Source organism: Equus asinus, chromosome 5 (assembly GCF_041296235.1).
Source record: "Equus asinus isolate D_3611 breed Donkey chromosome 5, EquAss-T2T_v2, whole genome shotgun sequence".
NCBI lineage: Eukaryota > Metazoa > Chordata > Mammalia > Perissodactyla > Equidae > Equus > Equus asinus.
The window spans coordinates 11,127,832-11,141,282 of record NC_091794.1 but is presented as its reverse complement, the minus strand read 5'-3'; positions in this window follow the sequence as shown (position 1 = coordinate 11,141,282).

Here is a 13,451-nt window from a genome sequence, read left to right as displayed (position 1 = left end):
ATTAAGATAAGTGTGGTGGCTTCCACAAAAAGGCATGCCAGAATATTGCCATGAGGGAAAGTCTCCGTTTTTGAGGACAGCTGCTCCTTTCTGCCATCTGAAAAGTTGCCAGTAGTGTGGGATCCTCTCCAGGCCACTAAGCACGACCCGAGGACCCTCTGTCAGGGCCCCAACCCCAGTGGGGCTCACTTTCCCTTCCTCCACCACCCAGTCTGAACAGGAGGCCTTTGGCTTGGGTGGAGCCTTCTGGAAAATAGAGACAGGCCTAACTCTGTGAAGCTTAGCCCTTGAACATCGTAGTTGGAGAACAGGTCTTCCTTTTTTACTTTCCCAATCTCAAGAAAGGATAACGCCACATATTTTTCTAAAGAGCAGACACGTAGCATAAGATAAAATCATTTTTTTTGCAGCTAAGACTCCCACTGGGTTCCCCAGCCAACTTTCTGCAGCTCATAGAATAAATACAATTCCATTCACCCCCAGCTCCAGATCCATCATCGCTTGGCTCTGGACGAATGGGCAGGTGGTGCTGCACAACAGGACTTGGATGAGCTCTTTTTTCCTTCCTGGACGGAAGAAGGAAGATTAACGCAAAATCTTTTCTATTAGTGAATGACAGGCTAGACAACTGGGAGGCTCATGTGAATTTCATCCAGGAGGAAAGTACGGAGGTGGTTATTGGAAGAGTCTTGCCGTCTCTGTAAAGGCAAGTCTGGAATCTGCCAGGCTGACCACCATCTCCCGCGAGGTCCAGACTGGCGTCCTTAGATGGAGATGTGCAGCTAGGTGGTGGGGAGGTGGGGGAGCGAGGGGATAATAACGCAAGTGGGTGCAAAGTGTGTCCGTGACCAGAAGTATGAAGCCCTACTGGAAGGCATTACCTACTTTTAGTTTTGTTTCCCTTTAGATATTGGAAATTTGTGGAAATTCAGTGAAGTAGCCTCAAGAAAGGGAGAACATATAAAAATACGTAGATTTTCTTTATAAATTAATAGAGCTTAAGTGCCTTCACTTGCTTGGGTCTTCATGATTGCTGAGAGTTACTGGGAACTGTAGAATGTTCAGTGGAGAGAGGAGGTCAGGTCGTAATTAGGAAACGTTTCTGGATAGGCACACGCTAATTTCAAAGCTTCTGAAGCTTCCATGTATAAGCACACACGGAGCTGCCAGGTCTCTGTGTAGCTAACAGGTGGCTGTGAAGTGGTAGTGCCTGAGGAACGCTCCGTTCCTTTGACATCTGTAGGCCCTGAGGCACAGTCTGGAAGCTGGAAGAGGAAAAAAGGTTGCTGAAGGCTGCTTTGCAGGAGACGTCAAGTGCTGAGCTTCCCAGGGGCGCGTCAGTGGTGAGGGCTAGTGTGACCATGAGGAAACAGTGTCTCCTCCTCCGTGGGATATGGACCTTCCTGTCTCTGATACTGATGATTGTCCCAGGGCCTTATCCACCTGTGAAAGTGTGCTGTATTTGATCCAATGATTTCCTGTTGCATGACCTTGAATCGTGAGGAGACATCCGTACCTGTAGGGGCACCACAAATAGCCCTGGACTCGGAACGCCAAAATCTGTCCTGAACCATCCTACAAATCCCTCTTCCCACCGTTCCCTGGGGGAAGGATGGGATGGAGCCCAGGCCAGGATAATCCTTCTGAAGGGGAAACGAATTTTCTTAGTGGAATCTACGTATGAAACCATTGTCAGAATTTGTGAAGAGTCTGAGATCTTTATCTTACAACCTAACAGATTAGCCTGGCACAGTTTTGTTTGTGTGTACCACATAATACATACTTTTATTTATATATGTGTATATATATATACACACAAATATATATAAATGTAACAGATATATGTGAGGACACACACACACACACACACACACAGAAAAAATGAGACTTCTGGTTCAGAGACAAAGGCCAGTTATTCTTCTCAACAAAAGCAGCATATCAGAACAATGTCCCCTACAGGGCTATGCAGCGAGAGACAAATGGCACCTACACATGCAGTGGGGTTCATTATTAGAGAGGACCCCCACAATTAGGAAACTGTGATCATATATAGAGCTGCTCTCAACCTGCATATCCTCCCCTCTGGAGAGAGGAAAACCTTCACTTTAATCTGGAATTGAAGCTGCTCTCCTTTGGGTGGAGGAAGGGGAGGTCTTTATCTTTCCTACCTTAATATGCCTCTAGGGAGGGAGACATCCCTCAGCTTTAGCATCTGGAATGTCTCCTTATACAAATATGCTTCATTGGGCCGTAAATGTCTTTGCTCAGAGGACCCGGATAGTTCAGAAATGTGAGATATTCATGGAGAATTGTCTCCCAACAGAAACACATAGTTAAAATCAAAATTCCTTTCTCTCAACAAAAATCCCTTTCTTTATATACAGCCCTTCAGAAACATTTTATGTATTTATACCACCTCATATATAGTCATGTGCTGCATAGTGACATTTTGATCAGTGACAGACCACGTGTATGTCAGTGGTCCCATAAGATCAGTACCATATAGCCTAGGTGTGTAGGAGGCTATACCATCTAGGTTTGTGTAAGTGCACTCTATGATGTTCGCACAATGACAAGATCTCCTAATGATGCGTTTCTCAGCACCTATCCCCATCGTTAAGCGAAGCATGACTGTAGTAGCATTTTAGAGACTGGAAGTAAGGACAGTAAAGTATAGCTGACTTCCATATTTATCCTTTTGTCACATGTGGGAAGCAACATTCAATTCAGGGACACTGGGGCCCAGGTGTTCCAGGCTGTGACCATCAGTAACATGAGTGGTTATAGCCAGAAGAATGGCAATAAGGAACACAGAATGTGAAAAAACATCTGCCCAGCGGACACCTCCCAGCGGGAGACGTGAGATAAACTCTCTCTCTCTCAAAGTTTGGTAGAAGAGTGGGACTCTCAAAGCAGGGGAGTCTTACACTTGGAGTACAGGGTACACTTACATGCTCCAAGGTGTAGCCGGCTTACTGAGTTCTCCTTGACCTACAGAGAGGGTGGACCATTCTCCATCAGAGGAAGCCAGGCCCTGAACACTGGCTCTTCACTCACCTTCTTTGCACCGAAACGCTTTTGACTCCCCTGCACACCGCTCTTTTGCTAACGACTAGCTCCTCGGGCTTCCCTAAAAGGAAGACAGAAGGGCTCGTTTCTTTGTAAGGTGTGTAGGAACTTGGCCCCAAGAATAAATGCCTTCTTGACAGTGTAGCCCGGCGCTTCGTTGGCACTCACCTGCCTCACGTGGGCTGACTTCCTGCCTGACCCCAGGAAGGCCCTCAGATTTTCAAGCTGCAGTTATAGTTTGCCAGTTTCCACCCTACAGCATACCCACCTCTTCCATGCCTCCCTCTGCCCAAGCAGGAGATTGATGATCTAACTCCCTATTGCAGGTGGGGAGGGAGAAAGTAATAACACGAAGTGTAAGGATGGGGCTACTCTTTGTCTGAACCACATGAAATGCTTTCTGGAAAGCCAAAAATCAGTTAAATAGTGGCAATTTCACATGATTCACCTAATGGCTCTTCCTGTCTAAAGAGGCACCGTGGGGTATAACTCAATTGCCCAAGTCAACTAGACTCATTTGATGCCCACGATTCCAACTACTGCACACACACAGATGACTCAGTGTCTATCTCCAACTCCAGCTTCTCTCCTGCCCCACTGGGCATCCCCATTTGGATGTGACAAATGTGCCTCAAATCTGACATGTCCAAATTGAAATCATCCTTCCCCTTCTCAGACCTGCTCATTTTATATCCCTTATGGCCAGTGGCTCCACCATCTGCCCAATGTCACCAAGGTCTACCCAGAGAACATTCTTGGCTGCTCTCTCCTTAATCTCATCCAGTTGGTAGACACATATGTTAATAACATCTCCTTGATGGTGGCTGATCTATTTCCTGCTTCCTCACCGCCCTCCTCTAACCTCTTAGAATTTCTTACTTGCATTCCAGCAACAACCTCCCAACTGTGTTCCCTGCCTCCAGTTTTCTCACTCCTCTAAATCGCACAGAATCCTTCAACCAGAGAAAGAGTTCTGAAACACACAGCTCATTGTTGTTCCTCTTCATGTCTCCTGTTGCCTCAAGATAAAGTCCTCACCCCTTGTGGCCCACAAGACTTTGTATCTCGTGGTTCTCAAAGGAGGATGGGCTCTAGCAGCACCATCCCTTTGGGGTTATTTGGGGTTTCTCAGTGACCAGGATGTTACTGACAGTGGGCAAAGGCCAGGGATGCTGAACAGCCAGCATGGGAAATGCAGTTCTGCCCAAAGAAGAAGCATCTCATCCAAAGACCAGGAGCTCTTGAGTTGAAACACTCTGCTCGGCTCCTGACCACTTCTTCCGTCTCCTTTCCAGCCACTCAAACTTCTTGACTCTGAGCTGGGACTATCCTGAGCTTTCCAGTTCTTGGAGGCACCTATGACCCTCTGCTCTGTCTTTGCCTTCCTCACCCCTCCCCAGCCCCACTCACCACTTCTTAATTTGCCACCTCCTTCCTGCTTATCCTCCTAGAACTCAGCTCAATGCTATCAGTCTGGCATTCCCTCCCTGCCCTCCCCTCCCCAGCCCGGGGCTGGAGCCTGGGCTCCAAACCCCTTGCACTCCCCTCTCTACTCCGGTGTTTACAGTGTCTCTTCATTTGTAGGTATCTCCCCGTCCACTGTGAGCCCTGCAGGTCAAGACAGGGTGGTCGGTTTCTGTATTATAGCACAGAACTGATATATAGTAGCTTCCCAAAGAATTTTTTAAACTATAGAATACCTTTCCTTTTTTGGCCAAGATTTTTAAAATCTGAAAATGAGTCCATCTGCCTGGTAAAAAGTCCAACAGTACAAGAAGAGAGACCATGTGGTATAGTGGATATGGTTACCTGAGTTTGAATCCAGGTTTCACTGCCTAACTTCCCTGTGTCCCCCTTTCCACATCTGTAAAAAGGAGGTAACAATAGAAGCCCTACCGCATAGTGATGAAGTGCAAGTCCTCTGCAGGCTGAGCTCAAGTCCCAGCTCTGCCGCCTACCAACTGTGTGACCTTGGGCAAGTTACCTGACATCTCTGTGCCTCAGTTTAGATAAAGGTAAACTAAAGATAATAAAATCTGTCCTGTGGACTTTTGAATGATTAAATGAGAAGATATATACCAAGCACTTAGCACAAAGGGCAAATACTCAATAAATGTTGACTAATGTTATTATTAATAATCAGAAGAGTATTAGAGTATATAAGGAAGACAACAGCTTGCCTTACCATTGACAGGCATCATCAATATTTTCTTGTATATTCCTCCAGAAATGTTGTATACATACTCAGTGATGTATTTCTGGGTTTTCAAAAACAAACAAGAGCAAGCTATGCGTTCCTTACTTCTCCTCATGCAACAGTAGGCTTAGAGACCTTTGCCTGACAGCACATGCAGATCCAACTCACTGTTTTAATGGCTTTGTCGCATGGCAGTTCCACGATTTATTTACTAGTTTCATAATTTGTTTGGACCAGCCCTCCCTGCCATTGATAATTATTTCCAGTTGTTTGCTAATGCAATAAAAGTTCGCTGTTGAATAAGTGCATTCATCACAGATATTGCTCTCTCCCTTCACAGAAGGCGGGCTCAACTTAGTCTCCAAAATCACAAGGCATTTGGGCTCTAATATTCCTCGGTGATGTCCTACATTGCCTCACAATGAAGGAATAGAAATGCAAATGACCTGGGGCCATCTTGTCTCTCCCTTGACTCTGGTTCAGGCCCCCACAGGCCTCATAAAGTGGACAGTCTCCATTCAGAGAACTGCGAAATGGGGTGGAGGCTGGAAGCTTTTATAGGGCAAAGAATAGGGAACAAGGAAGTAAGGATAGTGCCCAGGGTTGGTTTGGCATTTGGGGTCGGCTGACTGGATATACTGTGTTTCTGGTCAAGCAGAGTGTTTACAGGAACATGAAAGCTGTCTCAGTTTCGGTTTGCTGATGTGGCCCCCTGGGCAGAAGCAGCTCTATCCTGGGCCAAGAAATTTATTTCAACACTACACAGGGGAGAACAACGTGAAACTAGAAGCTCAGAGATGGCTGCAGCTGGGCAGAGCAGGGAAACATGCTCCTTCATCTTTCCAGAAGGGGAAAATGATTCATAACTGTCAGAAAGCTGATAAAAATTTTAGAAGCATATGAATCAGTTGTATAAATTATAAAACATAAATCATGATTCGATTTGTTCTGTGACAACCAAAAAAATGGCTAATTTTTCATCAATATAGAAAATAAATATGAATCACTAGAATATCCGAGCGGTTGTTCCCACTACTCCCGTCCCCTACGAATATTATCCGCAGCTTGTGCCCACGGGTGGAATTCTGTATCAGAAGTGGAGGAGGCTGGAGGGAGTGGTGGGTCGAAGAAAGGACCCAGCTGGAAGAGGTAGGAAAACGACAGAGAGAATTTCCCCTCGTGACCCCATTTCGCCTGGAGCCGCTTCTGCCTGGAGCTCTACCACAGAAACAGTTCAGAAAGGAGGCCAAAGTGAAAAAGCTCCTTTGTGAAGCTTTCCATGGGTAGACGTTTCTGAAACCCGGATTGTGTTTCTTCCCAATTGTGCAGGTCTGCAGTCACCCACGTCCTGTCAGTACAAAGACTGAGACGGTAAACCCACTTTACAAAAGTTTCTGGAATCCAGGCTTCTTTTCAGAGACAGAATGGCTTGAAATAGACGGCTCCCCTCTGGAGGGTTTGTTCCTCGTGGCCCTGTGTTTGCCAACTGGAGAGGCAAAGGCGGGAGTCAGCCCCACGTTCTTGGGATCTCTCTTCTGGGGAGAGCGGGGGGCAATGGGGATGCGATGAGCTGTGAAGAAACACCCCACGTTAACCTAGAGGAGCAGTTCGTCATTCTACTGTGTTTTGTATAGAATCAACCATTTTTCAATCAGATAGAGGCTGTCCTGCCTTCATTCATCCTAATCCTCCATTTCTGCCCCATCAGTCAGATTGGCTGAGCAAAAAGACTAGCGTGTTCATCAGTGTCTGGAAAAGCCAGATGGACTTCTTTTAAAGCCTGGAATGCTTTTCACTGAACGAGGCCGAGCCTCCGTCCAGACGGTTCTGCATGGCGAGGCCACCAGGTGCGGTGGCTCCTTGGGCTGCGAGGGGTCGGGATCTCGTGTTGGACTGGGAGGGCCAGAACGTCCCCACTGGCATCCACACAGCAGTGAGCCCGGCTGGAGGGGTGGGAAGAGCGTGGGCTGTACAGACAGTTCCGAGCAATATTCCCTTCCAGCGCTCTGACTTCATTTCTCGTGGTTGGCCCTCGGTACATGTTAGCTATTACGACTAACATTTACTAGTGACCAAATGGCACCAGCTCTAAGGCCCGGTTATCCTCCAGTCCCTTGCTACTCACAGTGCATCCACAGATTGCCTTCATCCTCATCGCCTGGGAGCTTATTAGAAATGCAGACTCTCAGGCCCCACCCCACAACCACTGAGTCAGAATCTGCATTTTAGCAAGATCCGCAGGAGGTTCCCATCCACAGTCACTTTTGAGACGTCCTGCAGTCCAGTTAGTTAGTCAACACTTCCTGCCTCCCTGAAGGGTCAGCCCACCTGCTCTGCGTTACTCAGAAGGGCAATCTCCCCCAGGTTCTCCTGTGGCGAGTATTTCTCCTCAACCCAAATCCAGACACGTGGTCAAATCAAATATGAGTTGACTTAGTGAGAGCAAGGGGACACAATGTAGGACATCGAGTTTTACCATCACCATGTTTAACTCCCACTTCATAACCATTTTGCTTCCCTGTTTCTGAAAAGGGTGGAGAATTATTTTAAAATCCACCTCTCCAGTCTGGTCGTGGATAAGGCTGTGTGGTGGCTTTTTATAAACTCTGCCAAAACATTTCTTTTAAGGAAAAAAAGACTTCCTACAGATACCTCGTGGGAACCTGCCCTCTTCCCACCTTGTTTCTGGGTGGGGGTCAGTCACTGCACTGATGGAGCTGGTCCGTGTGACAACCTGGCCGCCCCGCTTCAGTGCATCTTACAGGTCCTGCATATGAAATGCTCATTTCTTTCCACTGGACATACAGGAAGCCAGGCCATTTGCAATGGCAGTTTTTGAACGTGACTCAATGCCTCCTTGCCTGAGAACAGCAACTCTGCGTCAGGACCAAGTGAATCAGAAGCAGAGGCAGCTGCTGCTGCTAACGCGCCCGTCTCCTGGCCCGAGGCCCCTGCTTACATCTGTGACACCACGGAGACCCTGTTAGGAAACAGCAGTGCTGCCTGGCCCATGAGCTGGGACTCAAAACGTTTGTGCAAAGAGCACTCATCTTCGCGTTTTGTAAAAATTTTTTGTTTTTCCAATTTTCTATCCTAAAAAAAATGTACACGTCCAGTGTGTGAAACCTTCAGCAGGAATGGTCTTAGTCAGGTCCCCTTGACCGAGAGCTATGCAGGTCCTGGGCTGCATGGGAACTGCCGAGACCCCTGGAATCTAGGAGTGGCTGGCGGTGGGTTCTGGAGGTAGAAAGATGTGTTCGCTGGGATTTTATCATTTACAGGTTAAAAAACCCAGCTCAACCCAGCTCAGGTAGCTTAGTGACTGGGAAGTGTGCTGGGTGGCTCACAGGCAGAAGACAGTGTTTCAGAACCTGGGCATTAGGGACTCTGATGGGAGTCTTAATGCTTCCAGGAATTTCTCTCCTTGCAGAGTGTGTGCGTGTGCATCTGTGTGTGTGCACATGCATGCTGGCTCCCTCTGTGCCACTAGAGAAGATGGCTGCGAGTAGCTCTTGGCCTCGTTTTTCCTGTACTGTGACCCTGAGGGGTCAGCAAACTATTGGCCTGGCTGCCTGTTTTTATATGTCCCCAACTCCACACATGCAAGTGAAGAATGGTTTCAAATTTTTAAAGGGTAGTGAAATAGCAAACAAAGGCGGCTATGAAACAGGGCTCTATGTCGGCTGCAAAGCCTAAAATATTTACTATCTGGCCCTTTACAGAAAAATTCTCCCATCCTGAAAGGAAAGAGACAGTCTCTCACCTCCTCCACCAATTCTAGCAGACACATCCCCGGGAGTCATGCCCTTCCCTGAGGTAGTCAACGTGGCCAGGGAGGGCAGGGACTCTGATTGACCATGCTTGAGTCATATGACCCCTGGGTACCTGGGAGCAGAAAAGGAGTTCTCCCAAGAGAAAGCAGGTTGCAGTCCCCAAAAGAAAAGGGAGGAGTTGGGCAAGCCAGAACAGCAGACCGCCGCAGGAAACAGACTCTTAGAATAGGGCCATTTCCAAAGGTGTGGACATTGGTCAGGGATGGAGAATAAGGCTGGGACTAACAACAGGGGACACGTAGCCTGAGGGAGGGAACTGTTAACTACAGCTACGGAGCTGTGACCATGTGATCGGTCACCCAGCTGGATGGAGAGGGGCGAACACAGCAACCACCACACCGCCGCTGGTGGGGAGGAAGCTCACCCCGTCCAGTCCTCTGGCCTCTTGCCATGCGTCCCACTGGCCAAACCCAACCAGAAGCCAGAGGGTGTGGCCTAGAGGTCATACCTTCTGAGCATGGAGCATGGTGGAGAAGTGTCTAGAGGGGTCAGGAGGGGCAAATGTAAAAAATCCAGACGCAGTACACCGAGAGAGAGCAAGTTTGTATCTGACTTTCCTCAGGGCTGGCCTCATGGACTCATGACCTGTGCGGTCACGGAGGGCCTGAGCTTAGAAGGGCCTCACGCTTGGCTCAATGCTCTGCTGTCGCCATCTTGAAATTCTTAATAATTTTTGAACAAGGGGCCCCACATTTCTATTTTGCACTTGGCCCCTTAAATCGCATAGCCAGTGATGACTATTCTTATGACCACGGGATCTCAATGAGTCCTTTATCTCTTCTGACTTTCAGATTCCTGATCTGTAAAATGCTCTTCACAGCACTTTCCTCTCAGGGTTAATGAGTGAATGAGATTCTTCTGTAAAGGGGCTGCTGGAGAGAGTGGGCCACCACCCAGGACAGACTCCCTCCTTTCCCACCAGCGCCCCCTTGTCCCACTTTCCTCAGAAATGGGTCGTTAGAGCTTTGGGCAACTCAGAAAAGAAGTGGGCCCTGAACACAACCCAACGAAGAGGAATCCTGGTCTCCTCTCAGGCCAAGAGCTGATCAGAAGAGAGGAAGGGAAAGAGGAGGTGAGGACTAATGGGTTGTTTTGGCTACTAGTCATTCAGAGACTGTTAGAAAGGACCTTAAAAATCCCCAAGTTCCCTTGTTTGACTTATGAGGAAACTGAGACCCATAATGTCAAAAACCTTGCCAACAGACCTGGGAGTAGCAGAGCTTGACCCCAACCCAGGATGTCTGGGGCCGAGTCCAGTGAGCTAATGAAACAAGGAGGCCATTAGACTGAGGTGGTTCTAAGGCCCTGGCAGCTACGAAAGCAAACCAAAATCCAAGCCTGAAAATGCCTCAAGGGGAGGAAATCAAAATGCCAGGGAGAACCAGTCACAACAGCCAACTAGGCTTTAAGCCACAGCCAACACAATAACTTCCCTTCTTTGCTTCTACGCTTTCTCTATCTCTATATAAATCCTTCTCCTGGCTCCTGTCTGCGCAGCTCTCCTTGACCACTTCAGGTTTGGTGCTGCCCCATTCAAGTGGATAAATTCTCAAATAAACTCTTAAAATTTTTAATATGCCTCGGTTTATCTTTTAACACACATATTCTGCCCCCTCCAAGAAATCCCTACCCACCCCCCCCCCCTTTCTTCCTCTACACTTGCAATTCAAAGAAACTCAGGTTTTTAGTGCCTTAGGGGCACATTCTAGCCTCACAGGTGCCTAAGGCCTTGAACTAAAGGGCCTCAGGACTCTGATAAAGCCCAAGGCAGGATGTCCAGAGCATATGACAGTGCTTAGACTCTGGATGAAAGTTTGATTTTCTCCACATCATGACTGGGCTCTGAAATGTCCAATGTTTTGTGAGTCTCATTAAGGTGAAATAATTCTGTTCTTACTGACTCATAGATTGTCTGCCTGTATGTATCCCTAGAGGTCTGTTACAATTCTCACCAGAGTATTTGTTTTTAATGTAGAATTGTCTTATATCCCACAGCAAGCTTTAATCTGGGGAAGACAGTCTGTTTCTCCTGGCAACGTCGAGGAGACTAGACGAATGGGGGTCAGCTGGGTAGTTTGAAGAGAAGCCTTGGTAATCTGTTAAACAAAGCTGGGAATTCTCTGAGGAATGTTTAGCAAAGATACTACAGTTTGAAGTGAATAGGAAGGGTTTTGTTCACTGGCTCTGCCTTGCTGTTGGATTCAAAGAGCGTTCAGCCCCAGAAAAGAACATCAATGTCTTACTTGGAAATTAAACACACACACAAAAGCCTTCTTTGCTGCCCACACTGAGCTTTGCTTAACTGTAGAAAAGTTTGTCATGCCTGAAAATATGTATCTTTGCCTGTGATCCAAAGCAAATGCTACGTAGGAACAAAAATATTGTATCTTCTGTCTGAGAAAATGAATTGTCAAGGGTTTTGCTTCAGAAAGATCAACGAATGACCCAAAGGATTCCACAGCGTGAGATGTCAGAATCTGAGCTGCGGATGGGAGTCCGGGTCCTGTGTCCCATTGGTTTTCAGCTTTATCACTGGTCCATGTCTGTGACCTCAGGAGAGACACTTAAGCTCTTTGTACCTTTGTGCCTCCATTTGAAATCAGGGATAATACTTGCCGCCTACTTAACCTCAAAGGGCTATGTGAGGATTAGCCAATTAAAGTTTGCCAAATGCTTGGAAGTCAATGGAGGGAAAAATCTATGTGTGAATATAAAGTGCTATTATCACTCCCCTCTGTCTTCCTCCTCTCTCTCTTGTTCGGAGGATTGCTGTCCTGGGAGCCTCAGTGGGCGCTGCTTGTGGTTCTGCTTTTGGTTGCTATTGTGGAAAATGGTCTTCTCCTATTATTTAATGATTTGTATGAAATCGGGCTTTTCTATACCATCCAGGGGAGGTTTCCTAACCAAAGCATCCTAGACTGATTGTCAATGAGTCACATCTGCCAAGATTTCCTTTGGGTTTATCTTTAGAATCCTGTAGAGAGGAGAAAACAGCCATTTTAAGGTAAAGTAGTAAGTATAATTTGGAAAAATTTGCCCGTTAGTGATTCAAAACTAGTGAGGTATAAAAATAAAAGCGATGTAGAGCCCTTGTTACAATCCTTTAAAAATTTTCCCTTTTAATCAGAACAATAATAATAGTTTATATTTCACAAACATTGCCCCTCTGGTTCTTACAACCATCTGTAAAGTGAGTATAACACGATTTGGTCATATTTTTCTTGTTGTTAATGCCATTGAGTCCAACTCCTAGCAATGCTGTGGACAGCAGAGCAGAACCCCGCCCTGCCTTTTGGTGCCATCCTCTCCCCTTCCAGCGCTGTATCAGACAGTGCTCTGCTGCTATTCACGAGGTTTTCACGGTCAATTTCTTCAGAAGTGGGTAGTCAGGTCCTTCTTCCTGGTCTGTTTTAGTCTGAAGGCGCCTCCAAAACCTGTCTACCAGGGCTGACTCTGCTGGTATTTGAAATAACTATGGCATAGCTTTCAGCATCACAGCCACATGCAGCTGCCACAGTATGACAACCGGCAGATGGGTGGTGTGGTTCCCAGACCGGGACACAAACCTCGACTACGACAGTGACGGCGCTGAATCTTAACCACTAAACCATCAGGGCTGACTGAACTCACTTTACAGTTGAAAAAATTGAGATGCAGAGAGGTTAAGTGATTTTGCCCAAAGCGATTTAGCTAATGAGTGGTAAAGTTGGGACTAGACTCCAAATTTCTGTATCTTCTGGTTCCAAGGGCAGTAAATTTTCCCACTACACCTTGCTGCTATCCTTTGACTATGCCCTAAATGATGTTAAAAGTCCAAATCTTCTAGCTTTGGTACTCTGATATGTGTTTTTTTTCCACACCAGAGTGCATCAGATCCCATGGGTTAAAGGATCAGTCCTATAAGACTGCCCCTCCCCTGACTTTAGATGCCAATCACAAGTCCACGTTGTCACCTGTGCTGGTGATGCACCAGCTACAGGTTTGAGGTTCCCATTACCCCCTCCTCAAGTTGAATTAATTTGCTAGAGTGAGTCACAGAACTCGGAGAAACATTTTACTTACTAGATCACCAGTTTATTATAAACAGATGTAACTCAAGAACAACCAGACTGAAGAGCTGCACAGGGCAAGGTATGGGGAAAGGGTCAGGAGCTTCCATGCCCTCTCCAGGGACGTCACTCACCCCCAGTCTCCACATGTTCACCAACTAGGAGCGTTCTGAGGCTCATCGTTTTGGGTTTTTATGGAGGCTTCATTACACAAGCAGGATTGATTAAATCATCGGCCATTGGTGATTGAGTTCAATCTCCTGTCCCTCCCACTGAGGGGGCTACTCAAGTTCCAACAGCCTT